The sequence below is a fragment of the Parus major genome, chromosome 3 (genome assembly GCF_001522545.3).
Source record: "Parus major isolate Abel chromosome 3, Parus_major1.1, whole genome shotgun sequence".
Classification (NCBI taxonomy): Eukaryota; Metazoa; Chordata; class Aves; order Passeriformes; family Paridae; genus Parus; species Parus major.
Window position 1 is genome coordinate 63,074,255 of NC_031770.1, and position 15,503 is coordinate 63,089,757.

Below are 15,503 nucleotides of genomic sequence, written 5' to 3' on the forward strand. Positions count from 1 at the left end.
TTTTTACAGCTGAGTGCTTTCAATATGCCAGTGCTGTGGAGCTAATCTGCATATAAAACATGTTGGATAGTCCAGTACTGCATATCAGTTCATAAATAATTACAGTAAGCATTACAACTATAGGAACAGGGTACTCTTTTTCTCCTGTGGAGGGTCAGATGAATCGTAGGAGTAAAAGCTTCATTGTTTGTGGTTTGAACTTTTAGTCAAATCCTCTACCACTGAGATCAGAAGAAGTTTTGTCTGTTTTTGGGTGAACTAAATGTCAAAAAGATTAAAAGAAAAAAAAAGAAAAGATATCTGCAGTCCTTATTTTCTGCCTAGTGTTTTATAGATTTTTGATTGAGGTTATGATGCTGTCACAAAAAAAAAAACAAAACCAACAACAAAAAAATCAGCCAGCATATAGAAATACATTTATATTATTCTTAGGCATCTTTCCTGTGGGTTGCAAAAATTTGGTTTTGTTTTCTCTACGTGCCTCGGCACTTCTCGTTCCATCTGGAAGTGGAGATCAAAGCGCTGCAGTCCCACAAGCAAGCGAGCAAGCATTTGTCTCTTGAGCTGCACAAGGAAGCACTGGAAGGCTGACAAAGGATCGTGCTGCTGCAGGGCAGGGGCCAGAGCGCCGCAGAGATGCGTCGCTCCAGATTGCTTCAAGGGGCACCGGATCACGTTTTGGAGCACAATGTTTAGGTGAGCTGCACAAACCTACCTGGACTGCTTATGGACTGGTTTTGTACTTCACCATAGTACATATGTTCTAGAAGGAGGGGCCCCTTTTCAAGCAATCTATTATAGTAATCAGACAGAAAGCAGAGGAGAAGCTCATTCAAGTTAACTGGCAACATGCTGTGTGTATTATGAGACCTCACTTTCAGTAGACTCATAAATTCCAAAGTATTTTGAATGGGACTGTGTTGAAGAACAAAGCAAAATGGGCTGTGTTTAAGCATGATTCTATTCCTGTTCTTCCCTTCTCAGAAGCTTGGTAACTTCTGAATTAGAGTAATTACTATAGCTTCTGGTTTGCTGCAGTTAGTCCCTGTCCTGCTTTTCAACATGGTGTTGAAGAGGTCAGGTCAGAAAGATCCTCATGTGTAACTGTCCACATCACCCTGAGTGTCTTTGTACATGTATGTCTAGCTATAGATGTGAGTTTGTCTTTGCAGAAGGGACCAAATATGAATACCCCTTTGATTTTTTTTCAGGAACTCTTCAGAAAATGTTTTAAATATGTACTTAGCTGAACTTGCACATTAATTTGTGCTCAGGAATACAAATTACATACAGTTAGCACTACTGTTGTTGCTCTTTTTTAAAGGTGTAAAGAAATGTGAGATATAAGATGTGGGAGCCAAATTATAGTTTGAGTCAATCAAAAATTTATCTAATCTGATAATTTCAATTCTGTTGATACAGATGCAAAGATAAAACACAAAGTTTCACCTGATAGGAAAAGAGAGAACTGCATAAAAACCAGCTTTTTTGGTTCATTTGGCGTTTGGATTAAAGTTACAACTGTGAACTGAACTAACAGCTTGCAGCTGCCAAAAGGGGGAAGTCTTGCTCTCTGCACTTCCCTGCTTGAGCCTTTCTTTCCTTAGCCAGCAGTCAGCCAGCCCTGCAGACAGTGCTGGCATCCCTCTGACCAGGAGAGAAGCTAGCTTAATCCCTGCCAAAAAAAATTTTGTTTTTCTTTGGGAAGGGAAGGCCAGTGCTTTTTTTACCCCCTTTTTGGTTTTTTTTTTGGCCCTTTTAGGGAGTCCAATGAGCTTCCTTGGAAGGCAGAGAAGTGTCAAAACTGGCTGCTGGGTAGAGGGGAGCTGAGAAGATGGGGATGAGCAGAGTAGATGGATACCAGGGAAGCTAGGGTTTCCTCCCCTTCTGTGGTGCAGAACCATGAATTCTACTTTGGCTGTTTGGAGAAATCATAATCTCACAGCACAAAGTGATCAAAACAAACAGTTTCATTTTGGCTCATCCAAACCCCAGTTTTTGCTTATATCTGGCTTTTGCACCAAGACAAATTATTAAAGTCAGATCTCTAAAATATTTCTTTTACATAAGAAAGATACATTTTTCCTGAAATGATTTTTAAGTTTTTATTTTTGAATGAAATGAATACAGAGTTGCAGATGAAACATCATTTAGAAACTTAACATTTGAGTTCACATGCATCATCTGGTACATGCACATGTGAGATTTCAAAGAAATTGCAGGGTGTTGCAGGGGCTTTTGAGATCTTTGTAACATTTACTTTTCTCTCCTCTGCTGTTGTCCCTCCTCTGCTGTTCTCTCTCCTCTGATTCATTTGAATATGAAGCTGGGTCCTGGATGAAGGCTAGCTTACGAAGTCCAGCTAAGATCTAGTCTCTTTCCAGATAAAACACAGCTTAAGTATCTGCTGATCTTGACTGACTGTATAGATCTAAAATGACTCCAGTGAAATTGGTCAGCTGAAAGATCTGGCTGTCCTGATTCTTCTCTGTAGAATGGTAACTTGGACAAACCCCTCAGGACCAATCCCTCTCTGTACTGGATGTGATACAAGTATGTAATGATGGGTATGAAAACTCATGACTGCATTTCTGTGAATTTTGGCTGCTTGTAGTGAATGTCTACACTCAAAAAAATTGGATTAAAAAAGAAGTTAATCCAATCTCCAGACTTACCTGTAGTCTAATACAAAAAGAACAAAACTAAACTGAAGAGATTCTCAGTGGGGCGTGTTGTATTAAATTCAAATTGGTGTTGGCTGAGACCTTCTGGCCCTGAGCTCTGGCACAGAGAAACTGTACCCTGCCACCAGACAGGGTCTCTGTAGAGGGGTGGGGGAAGGAAGAAAGTGAAGACGTGGGACTAAAAACATTTTTACATTGTTTTGAAACTGAAGTGAGGTGATTATTAAGTTTTCCATGAGTCATTTGGCATTGCTAACACAAAATTTTATATAGCACTTTACTCTTTAGTTTACCCTTTCTTACTCTTCCATACCAAATATTCTGTTTCTGGGTCATTTTACTCAAAAACGGATACCACCAGTAGATTGACATGCTAATCCTGGCAGCTCTTCCTCTTGGAAGGCTGGCTGAGATTGCATGCCATGAGAGCAAGGATTACAGCTTACCCCCACAGCCATGGCAGAGCTCAGGGCTCACAAAGGCAGGGAAGGCAGGGAGCTGCCTGTCACAGAGCAAACCTCCACCACTGCTGGTGATGGTGACTCTGCCACACTGCAGTGACAGCACCCAGCAGGAGCAGCATAGGTACTGCCACTTACTCTCCACTGTTACTGCTGAAGAGCCTTTTGTGGTTCAGTGTGGACATACTATTTTCCCTAGCTTAGATACCTACAGATATTTCCCTTTTTTTTTTTTCCCTCAGAACATCTCTGTCTCTTTCTCAAAGCTGGCTGTTTGGATGCTGTAGCACTGCTGGTATCTGTCTTCCAATTATGCAATCTCCCTTGTCAGGAAAGGGCTTTAGCAAGGCTCCATGAGTGATTCCATATCCTTTTCCTACTCCCAGGCTGTGAATATATCTTTCGTTCCTGCTATCTGACCAGACATTTACAGCGTAAGTCACCTCTCCTCTCCCAGATACAGAGCCTCACTAGACAGAAGCCTCCAGTGCTCGCTCCAGAAGAGTTTTCTGCCTTCTTCCTAATTATAGCCTCCTAAGGATAATGCCCAATGTCCCTGGTTGCCATCTCCTTTATCTTCTTAGATCTCACAGCTGGGAAAAAGGTGGGAGAATATTGTGAACACGATAAGAAAGGGAATTTCAGTCCAAATACATCCAGATGAGGCTGTGCAGAGCTTGAATGGCAGCAAGACCTATAGTCCAGTCTGTCTGTTTATGGATGATAGGTAAAGGAACAGTGATTCTTAAGTTCTCCTTAAGGTCTGAGTACATAAGGGAGCATTTAAGAAGTGCAGAAAATGTCTTAGTCTGTTTTAAAGCACCAAATGTAATTGGAAATGACAAGCTTTTCTGGATCATCTTTGGATGGTGTAAAACCTCTTGAAGTAAAGAGATTGTGTATTACTTTGGATAACCAAACTACTGCCACCATATGAGCTGGTGTACTGGGCTGAGCTAACTAGTTTTCTTCATAGCAGTCTGTATGGTGCTATGTTTTTGATTTGTGACTCAAAGAACATTCTTAATACACATTTTCTGTTGTTACTGAACAGTGCTTGCACAGTACCAAGGTCTTCTCCGTTTCTCCTGCCAGTAAGTAGGCTTGAGGTGGGCAAGAGATTGGGAAGAGACAGTCAGACAGCTGACTCCAAGGGAATATTCTCTACCATCTAACACCATGCTCAAGAACAAAACTGGGAGAGAGTTTACCAATGGCTGCCATTGAGGGAGGTGGTGAGCAGTTGCTTTTTATTCTTTGGTTTTCTTTTTTGTGATTCTTTTTTTTTTAAAACACATTAAAATATCTTTATCTCAACCCACATGTTTTCTCACTTTTACCTTTCTGATTCTATCTCCCTTACCTGGCTGCCAAGGTTCACACACAACAGCTGGGTAATGAGTTCTTACCTTGAATACAACTTCCTACAAATGTCTGTGCTTTTGTTACTGAGACTAGACTGTGACTTGGCTCCAACAAAGGCAGGGATGTGCTGGTGGGAGAACACCTGATATATGTGGAAAAGGTTCAAAAGAAACCAAAACTGTTTTAATACATTCACTCTTTTCACTGCATAAACGGAACTGGAGCCATCAGGATAAAAAGGAAGTTCTGATGGGGGAAAAGGCAACAGAGGAAAAAGCAGGCATATGAGAGAAAGACAAAGAAAAGTAATGCAGAGTTTCTCTGGGGAGCTATAGGTTGACCTGTAAATTTCTGAATGACAATTTCGTAGTTAAAGATAATGAGGGAGTCTCTAGTGGTTCATTGCCTGGAGAAAGAAATTCTGATGCCTCTTTCATTGCACAATAGAGACCAAATAAATCTGTAAGTATGCCTTATGCAGGACAACAGGCCACTAAGAAAAATCAAGCATCAAAGTATTTCCTCGCAACGACACTGACTGTGACATGGAGCTGTGGTAGGTCATCTTTCCTGCTTAACACAGCCATTTGCTGAGAGCTGGATGCTGGGCGGTAACTACAGGCTCTTCATGCTTTAGATGTAACCAGACTCACTAATTAACTTCCCCAGCAGTTTGCTGCCACAACTGAGCTTGGAAAATGAAGCATTTTCTCATTCAAGCAATGTTTAGGGAGCACTCTCTGCTGATGATTCCACCTGCCAGGGAGTGACACCTGTATGCCAGCAGAAGAATGGAGTTCACAGAAATTTTGCAGCTTCTGTCAAAGCTGTTTTTCTCTTTTCTGACAAGCTGCTTTTCCTCCCATCCACATTCTTTGCACGGTTGCTTCTCGAACTAGGCCCCCAACAAGGTATTGTTTGAAAGGGATAAACATAGCAGGGCTGAATTGTTAAACATTTGTCAAGTGTTTGTGATATTTCACAGCTGGCATATAAAATACCTTGTGGAAAGACCAGGCTTAAACCTTGTTAGCAGTCCTTTGTGGAGTGAAAAAACCCTTTTTGTTCTGAATTTGGCTTCCTCTTTTTGGTCACAGGAAGATAAAATCACAGACACTCAGGGAAGGTAATTTGTCATTCTTTTCCTCCTTCATCCACACTCTTTTTTAACACTTGACCTCTTCCCACAATGCACATACTCATTCTTCAGCATCTCTCCCATCCACTCCTGCTCTCACTGATCCAGGAAAGGGCTCAGATCACAGTAAGGCACTCTGAAGGACAAATCCAAGTGTGGTCAAAAGAAATGAAGGTCTCCAGCTGCTCTCAGCTGAGAGTTCTCCTCAGTTTTGGCATTGCACCAGTGTTGACTTTGAAATATAGATAAGGCTTTGTTTCCTTTTGATCTGTCTTTATTTCTTCAACATCAGCACTGGCAGATGCATGCTATGCTTAGTTCCTCCTCCTGTCACCATATTCACTCATATGGATTGTACCTAACAGTCCACAGTACATCACTTCAGCAGAGGACAGATGCTGCTACTGGCTTTGTTCCTCTCCTACACCTTTTCCTTCATTGGGAGTAATAAAATTCCTGATAAATTGAGCAGCCCATTTCCTCCTGTCCTCAGTGGTTGTAGTATCAGCTCCAAGTGCACATTGCAAGGTAGCAGGTATTCCAAGAGCTTTTACTCCTTTGCAAAACTGCGTTTACTGATCAGACAAAATCCCTTATTTTACCCTGTTTTTTGTGGGCCAAGAACAGTTTGTTCCTAAGTCCTCTCCTGTGTTTACAATTTGATAAGATAGAATGTTAGATGGTCAAAAAAGGTAGTTTCCTATGTGTTAATGTTTCCAAATAGCTGGCACATGGTGAGCCCTCTGCCAAAGTGTGCCTACTAGCCTGTTAACAAAATGAATCATGAATATGAGTGACTTGCGAATCAAATATTTATGGTGGACCTGAAACAAGAATGTCCAGGCCTACTGCCATGCAGAAAAAAACTGTAAAGCTATTTTTTGTTGTTTTGTTTTGTTTTTTTAGGTTTTCATGACTGGAAGCCCAAAAACATACAGTAATTTAACGTTTGGGATTTGGCATGAGATCATGAACACCATGAAGGTTTCTTCATAGTTTAGCAGCAGTAGCAGCAGGAATGCTGCAGAGTGAGTGATTTCCTTCTTCTCAGCATGCCTGCTATTAAAGTCTATAAAAATCTCTGAAAAAACTGCAAGGAGATAAACCTAATTTTGCTTCCTTCTACCCTTCTATTTTTCAAGCTGGGCAGGAATCTTGTGGTATTTTCAGTGGAAATGCTGAGAGACAAGTGCTTTCAGAGGGATTTCCATCAGCCTCCCAAGGACAGGAACATTTCTCTGGCTGCTTATCAACAGAGAAAATAAATCCTAATATCAGTGCCAGTCAAAGTACTTGGAATGGAGCTACATTAATCCAAGAATCTGTGTTAGAGGGGGATGGAACTGACACCAGATGGATTTGCTCACTATTAGCACTTGTTTGCTATTCTTGACAACACAAAGAAGGCAGGGGTTATGTACATAAAAAGTCTAAATTGCTGTTCATTTGGACTACACGAGCTTCCCTCTTTCATTCAGCAAAACAGGCTTTCTTTTGCTGCTTCTCTGCTCAGTGGCAGAGTGGCAAGGTGGCTGATAAGCCTTGGCCATGTTTAAGAGCACTGGCTCGGCAAGAGGCTGTGTGGACTGTGCCTTTCCTCCCACCTCAAGCAGGCTGGGAATCCTGCAGCATCACAGACTTTCCCATTACAGCAAAAAACAAAAGAGAAGGCTCAACCTTCTGCCCACTCTGTGTCTCACGCAGGAAACTGATGGCAGTAGAAACATACCTTTGGGCATAAAGCTGTTAGTTGGAAAGAGAAAAGTGGGACAACTGGAAAATGTTCCACCACAGTGAAGAAATTTGAGAATTGTTGACTCTTGTCTTTTGCTGGACTATCCTGCAGTATGTATGGAACAAACAGGAGCTTGTCTTCTTGCCTCTTTTGGAAGGTTGCTTAAAATGTATTCTCATTCTGCCTGTGGCTCCCAGGGCTAGAGAAGGTATTTACAAATGGCCTATATAATTTTAACAGGTGACTTACTCTCCCTGAGATTTACTTAGAGGAAAGCCTTAAGAAACACAGCCTTTGACTAGGATAATAGTAAAGGAAAATCTACTTCCTGCAAAGAATTTATAGCTTTCCAAATGGCCTCAATTTAAAAGAAATGAAAGGCGAATATGGTCTATTGGCTACAGCATGAAATTAATGCCAAGGAAATCCTTTCAATAAGGGTCTATATATCTTTAAGTTAGCTTGGGCTTAGGTCTCTGTTGATACTGTCTATTGGCCAGCATCCTGTGAAGATTACAAGATATATAACACTGAAAGCTTGTAGGAAATTTTGGAGTCAGAGTACATGCTTGTCAACTTTGCCTGTCAATGCATCTGGTCTGAGAGTCTGTGTGTTTTAGTTTGCAATAGGTTTTCTAATAAGGTAACAGCTTTAAGTAAAATCATTCCAGCTGTTGAAGTGTTCTGACTGTCTAGTAACATCTGTGGATTTTCTGGTGTTCAAAAACAAATTAATTTTTACAGTATAATTTACCTCCGTGGAAGTGGTAATAGTTTTGGGGGGTTGGCTTTTGTTTTGTTTTGGTTTAGTTTTAGTTTTCCTGATGGTCTTCAAGCTTTTAGGACCCTCACTGAAATATTTTGACCTTGAAACCTCTCTTGTTCTCCTGATACACTCCAGAGAATAAAAAAGGATTGAAAAAGAATAAAGACATGATTTATAAGAACACAATCATGCAATCATATAACCTCATTTTCTTAAGAAACAAGACTCAAATGTGCTGCATTTATACTTGGTATTCCGTAGTTGGCAATGCACTTTCAGCTTCCTATTGTAATGACAATATTCATACATTTTAATTTTGTTGAAGACCCCTTCCATCTGTTGTCCTTGCCCAAATATTTTGTATTATTTCCTTCCATCCAAAAAACACCCCCACAGCTAATAAGTTCAATGTCCACATAGATACTTTCTTCAGGAAAAATAGAAATATTTTTCTCCTCTGACTTTTCTAAGCTTTCTTTCACCAATAAAAATCCATTGTCAAGAGGAAATTATCCTAGGCATAGGCCACACAAAAAAAACCCCAAAAAAGCGAAATGTACCTTCTCATCAAGAAAATATCCAGAATATGTTAATTCCACCAGGAGTAACATGGACATTTGGATGGACTTTTCAGAGACTGGAGATCTAGCAAATATAAATCCATTTGGTTTCCATGGATGAACTCATCTACGTGACAGCAGTTCTTGTTCTCCTGGGTCAGTCCCGAAAGATAGCAGACTGAAACATTCTGTATCCTGTTTTTTAAGAACATTGTGTGAAGTTAACTTTCTGAAATTAAAGAAGACTTAATCCTTCTAACCATAGATACGTGAAGGTGATATTCACAGGCACATAATTCCTTTGTGTGGTTTTTAGATGTGCTGGCATCTATTGCAGTAAAACAGCAGCACTAGGCCTGCAGGCCTGGAAACCACTGCTCTCACAGCTCCCTCCTTCCCAGGAGAGCCAGCAACTTTAGTCTGTTCCCACTGGTAATGTGAGAAAGCATCAGAGGTGGGATGCCACTGTTGTGTGGGGGGCAAAGGTCTAGTTCAGCAGTGAGGGAAGCTGTTGGCAAAGAAGAGGTCAGATATTATTGCTCAGGTGATAAGAAATGTTCTGCCTGTGTGTCAGGCACAGGCATCTGACGTCAGCTGAGTTTTGGTTCTTCTCCCACTGTGTTCTGTAGGTACAGGTAGCTGGAATGTGACTCATGCCTGTAACAGGAGAAGTCCTGTCTGTTACTGGAAGTTCAATTATTTCTAGGCTGCAACATAGAAACCTAACAGAGAGAAGATGCAAAATAGACTGTAGTGAACAGAGCTACAGTGACTTTATATGAGCTGAAATTTTACTCCTTAATAAAACCAAAGTGGTGCAAAACCATAATTCCAGCTGCTGGAAAGGGAAAAGACAGAGGCGCATTGTCTGTTCTTCTTCCACAGAAGTTCCTGACGCAGGCTTACAGCATTTCTTGGGAGTGAGCAAAATAACTCGGCAGTTCTGGCCGTATTAGTCAGTGGTTTAAAAATCCAACAGAGGAGCTCGCCATTTGTTTGTTAATTCTTGAATTCAACAGATTTTCTATTGAATTGAACAGGAGTTCTGAGCAGCACACTCAAAGCACCCAGGGAATAACATGGTTCTTACCAGGACTCTAAATTTGGAGACTAAAATTTGTTTTAAATGGTACTTTGTATTAGCAGGGGAAAAAAAAAAGTGTTTCTGGTCTGAAATTTTATATGGCAACTTTCACCTCAAGGTAATGAAAACAAGCTGCGCTATAAACTTTTCAAAACTGGGGTTTATGGAAAAGCTGACAAATCCTTTACTGGAGTGATGTGGCTGGGAGGACTTTAAAAGATTCCCATGGAGCATTATTGATCATGATCACACACTCCTGAGCACTCACACTGGAGACTGCAGGCAGAAGTCCCGCTGTTTTCAATTACTGTGCCGGCCTGGCGGCGTGTCCAGCGGATGGGGCCGTGTCACAGCCTGGTCATCTGCTGGGTGGGGCCCCATGAGCAGCCCGAGGTTGGTGTGCTTCCCGCCCGGCTCTCCGAGCACGTCATGTCCCACGTCTCTCTGGCTGGGACAGCAGCCCTGAGCCCCGTCATTTCTAGCAAAGTCTCTTTATGCCACCCTCCAGGGGAAGGAGTTGTTTTTTTTCAGGAGAATGGGAGGAAGGGGGAAAAGGAAAACACATAAATTTTGGGGTTCTTCCTCTTTACCCTGGAATTAAACATCGTGCATAGATCATGTAAAAGGAACGGGCTTTTAGTGGGAGAATATGGCTTCACTTCTCAGCCTCTTCCCTTTGGGTTTGAAAGTGAAGCCATGTGATGATGACGGAAGCACCAGCAAGAGCTGGTGACTGGACCTCAGGAAATTCACCGCGCTGTTTTTGTGCTTCTAAATGAGCAGCACTGTTGCTTGTAAAGAACTGAGGTAAAATACTGGCCCCACTGAAGTCCTTGGCAAGCCTTCTACTGCCTTCAGTGGGGCCAAGATTTTACCCTGAGTCCTGTAAGCCATTAGGCTTTTGAGTTTTTAATGGGTCCACTCCTGCACAGACAGACTGCTCTTGTAAGCAAGGGTTAGCTAGATTGGCTCGGATACTACGCAATTTAAAACTTAAAGAAAGCAATTTTGTAGTGAAATTAAGGGACTGTAAAAGGAATTTGGCTTTAGACAACTTGCTTCTGTTTGGATTTGGATTAGGCTGCAATCTCCTTGTCTGTTTTTAGAGCGCATGTTCCTGCCAGCATCAATAATCTATTTTCCTTAGTGCAAGTGAAAGGCTCTGATGGCTCAGAGGTGTAGTCTGGTATCCAGTACTGCTCTGGATTTCTTCTTTGGTTTAGGAATCAGGCTACAAATAGTCAGAGACTGCAAGCTGCTCCTTAACATTTATGTGCTGCCAACAGCCGATTCATTGACATGTGGGCCAACACACTCCTTCTTTCCTGTCGCTCTTCTTACAGTCATTCCTATATTTTTTCCTGTTCCCCTGAGCTAATTCAAAAGCCTTTCTTTGCCCATGCAGTCCCTCCCAGCCCAATCTAAGCATTCATTTGTGCTTGGCCTGATTGTGTTTTCATTGGCAATATTAATTTTATCCTGTCCAGCAGCACATTAGTCAAGCACTTTCTTGAACTTTTCAGGTTGCCTCAAATACCTCTATTTCCCCCACGTGCTCCAAAGTAAATAAATCACTTCTTTAGATAATGAACATCCCATATATCATTTCCCCTCAGGTCACAGTATCATGTGTAGATTAAGCTTATAAGGGACAGAGGTTAAAGGTGGACACTACAGAGAAAGTTGTGGAGGAAGAGTATGTGGGGGTAGCAGTCACTCCAGAGAAGTCCATAAAAGATCTAGCAGTAACTTTAGGAGAGACCGTGTATGGGGAAGCCCAGCTCTCACTGGCATATGCTGCTCCCCTGGGGGAATGTGTGCTGTAGCCTGCCAAAGCATGGCTCCACTTGTGCTCTCCAAGCACACCCTGAAGCTCAACTTCTTCCCTCTAAAGGCATCTTCTCCTCCATCCTGTCAAAAATGTCTCCTTTTCCCTTTTCTTTCCCCCTCTCTCAGTATGTGAGGGCCTACATTCTCCTCTTATAGAAACTCTGCTTGTCCTTGGCTTACATCCTGAGTGGTAAAGCCATAAAGCATTCCTGGATTTCTCTGAGCCTATGTACGTGCAAAGTGTGAGGCAGGTCCAGCAGGCACTTGTCTGACGTGGCATTAAGGATGCAGAACTGCTTGGGGGATGCCTTGCAGAAGACACCTGGCAGCAGAGCGCCCACAGCCTGTGACAGTCAGAGATCCTGATGGTGTCAGAGTGTGTCACAGTAGCTCCTAACAGGGTGCTGCCAACTGTTTTCCACTTAATTCAAACAAGGACTTTTAAGTGGAAAGAGGCTCTCTTGACAGTGGTCTCTGATATGAAATTTTTGTTCAAAAGTGGGATGAAGGGAATGTTTTCTTGGTAAAATGAATGGATTATAAAAGATAGAACCTACTGTAATGGGGAAGGACCATCAGCTAATTCATCCATGATAAACATACATAAATTAGGGATTTCATTTGCAATATCCCAGAAGTTGCAAGTATTTCAATGTGGGTAAAGCTAAATATTTAATTTAGCCTCATCTGAAAAGCCATCTGTCTTCTTTAGAATTCCCAGTGTTAACTGAAGTGACTAATGATTGTGCTTAAGAATGACAAATTTCCCTTGTATTGGAAGAGTGGGTTCGGAGAGAGAAAGCCACAAAATCTGCTTCTGACAGGGCAGCTAGGAATGGTGGGAAAGGTGAGGACCTTCATCCCCAGAATTCTTCATATGTTCAAAAGCTGAGATTTAATATGCACACCATGGATTTTGTACACACTTATGAGTGTAAGCTCCTACTCTAACACCCTAGTGGTCATACACTTTTGTATTTTTGCTGCCATGAAGCCTGACTCAGTCAAATATCAGCAGGGATTTTACAGAGCTGACTTGGTGTAAATGTCAGGTGCTTAATCTCCGCTAGGATTTTGCAACATAATAATTATTGCATGCTAATTTAAAACCTCCCACCTTTTGGCAGTGAAAGAATGTATGGGAAGAAGTATAAAACCAAATGGAATGATTGTCCTAACATGCAAAACTCATACTGGAATCAACCTACCAAACATGCAAGATAAAAAAAGCCATATAAATGCAAAGTTTACCTTTTGTGAATGCATCTATATTTGTCATTCAAGGAAGAATATTTGAGTCTAGCTCCAGCAGTGATTATCAGTATCAGAGAATTCCTCTTGTAAGGAAGCTTAAAAAACATCCAGAGGTTTCTGGAGAACAAAAATTGTGAAATGTACCACTGTATCAGTCACACCTGCTTCAATGTTAATTTCAAAATCCTTAGCACTCTGTTCTCCAAGCACTAACTCTCTTTCCAAAGAACCCAGAGCACATGACATCCAATAAGGTCTCACCCTATGGCCATTTGCACCTTGGCAAACTGAGAAAAAGTGCCTCATAATTTGTAGCTTGTGCCGTCAGGGAGTAGTGTATGGAGACTGAGGAGAATTAGGGAGAGTTCACTCCAGCATTTAAAAGAGGAAGGAAAGAATGCTGCAAGAAATTTGATCCACTATAATATGTGCAAAAATTTCAGTGGTCTTTAAAAAAAAAAAAAAAATACAATTTGGAATGTGTTCACTGTGTGCCTTATCTTAATACATTTCCTCATGATGACAACATTTTTCCTTACACTTTCAAATGCAAGGGGAACTTCAGGAGCTCAGAGAATGTTGCTGCCATCAATAGACTGGGGACCAGGAAGAAACGCAACTGCCATGAACTTCCTCCTTCTCCCCACTTGAAAAGTCAAGAACTTTCCATGCCTGCTGTGATTCTCAGCCTCACCATGACAAACGGGGAGAGCGACTGATGAAATGATGCATGTCCTAGCTTACTCTACGGCTGACTGCTCCGCTTCCCTCGCGTTTCCCGCTTGCACCGACTGCTGTATTGCAGCCATATAGATTATATGACAAGTCAAGTTTGGGTTGAGTGGAGTGCTGCCATCTCTTGGTTATTTTGGGCAGATCGACTCACATATTTTTTCATTTTCCTGCCACTCAAGAATGGTATGAAGTAACACAGAAAAACAACTATTCTGGATGAAAAAGTTTAGGCACTTAGGAAGTGTAATTGTGGTTTTCATAGATCCAAGCATGTAGAACAGAGTACATTTGCTGGTGCATTGGATCTCTGTGTAACTTCTGTTAAGCGTTTTTAACAAACCTATAAACCATGAACAGTTGGAACAGTTTATATATGATGTGAGCACCAAAAAAAAAAAGAATGGAAAGTGATGGAGTTTTATATATAATTGTAGGCAAGAAAGACATTAAAATGAATGCATTAAAGAGTACTGGATTAGTAAGAAATGCCTATCTTATACTATGCCATTTCATAGTTATGAGAAGCTTAATTATTTATACTCAAGATTTGTCAAATAATTTACTTGAAAATGTTTTTCCAATTACAAATGCTTTTCCTTCCTTTTTCTTTCTGACTGTGATGCAAGCCAAAATACATACTTTAAGTACTTTGTGGTTGGAATCCAGGGCTAACTTCTTCCTGGGCATTTCCAAGGCTGGAGACAAGAGGTGTATGATCTCCTTTTCTTCAGTAGTAGCAGGAGCCAGATGTTTGTTTGTGTTTCTTTTTTTTTTTTTTTTAAATTAAAATATGAGAGAAATGAAAGTCTAATTGAATTTAAAATAAAAGATAAACATGAAATGTTTGCTGCCACAGCCTCCCTAACCCAACCCCCCACCACAATGCAAAGGAAACAACATATGACAAGGATTTTGAAATAATTAATAATGCAAAAAATTATATATGTAAGCAGGAACATGTCCTCTATGAATAAATGCTAATATTAGAAGAACAGGGGATTGAATTTATGATTACTGATGCTATACTCGGGACCAAGATGATGACTCATTGGGGTCATCCCATAGCTTCCTCAGGGAAGAGCTATCAGACACTTCCTGCCTCCCTGCTTGAAGGGAAGACACTGAAGCTGGGGGCTCTTCAGAAAACCAGAGGTCCTACAGTCTGTTTTTTGGTTAATGCTGGGGATGGAATTTAAAAACCATCAGCTTTCTCAGTACTCCTCAACCACCACCATTGCATCTGTACCAAATCATCCCTCTTCACATAAGGGCACAAATCCAGTAGCAAATGCTTGACAGATTATTACCTCAGTGCTGCCATGTGTAGGACAGAAAAACATGGAATTTTGTGCAAGCACGGAGCATTCTGTGTCTGAGACCTGGAAAAGCCTCCTGCCAAGGATGTATGTTCTTGGATGAGCCAACATCATCTGCTCTTGCTCCTGCTCCTTCCTCTGCTGCAGCCTGCTCTGGCTTCCTTGCAGTCCTTTGCAAGGAGCACATGAGTTCTCAGTAATGTCAGAGACTTTAGCTACTTTTGTTCTCATGTTTGTTCTTTCTGAGAAGAACCTGTCACAGCTGCCATCTAAGAATGCTCTCTAACATCTCCAACATGAGTGAAATGAAGGAAATCCGACTTTATTTTTTCCAAACTTTGAAATTCTCATCTGAGCAATAAAATATTAGTTAACTATTAGTATCAGATATTTTCCAGTTTACATCCTTTTTGTGTCTCCTCTGTCCTTCACAGACAGGGAGAGCAGAAGGTGCTGCTTGTTCCCTACCCTTCCCTCTCCCTTAGGAGCACTAAGGCACCAGTTTTTCTTGAGATATAAATGGTGCAAAAACCTCTAAGTGGGCATGTCACTGGTTATCTGAGGAGCCTAAGAGG

The 15,503-nt window shown here is 41.3% G+C and overlaps 1 long non-coding RNA gene across 1 annotated transcript; it reads left to right on the forward strand.

Annotated features, from left to right (window-relative positions):
- The first annotated feature begins 547 nt into the window (after positions 1 to 547).
- LOC117244132 lies at positions 548 to 14,010 on the forward strand. Its single transcript, XR_004496639.1, has 2 exons — positions 548 to 696; positions 13,432 to 14,010. It is a non-coding gene; the product is annotated as an uncharacterized LOC117244132 (long non-coding RNA).
- The last annotated feature ends 1,493 nt before the right edge of the window (positions 14,011 to 15,503 follow it).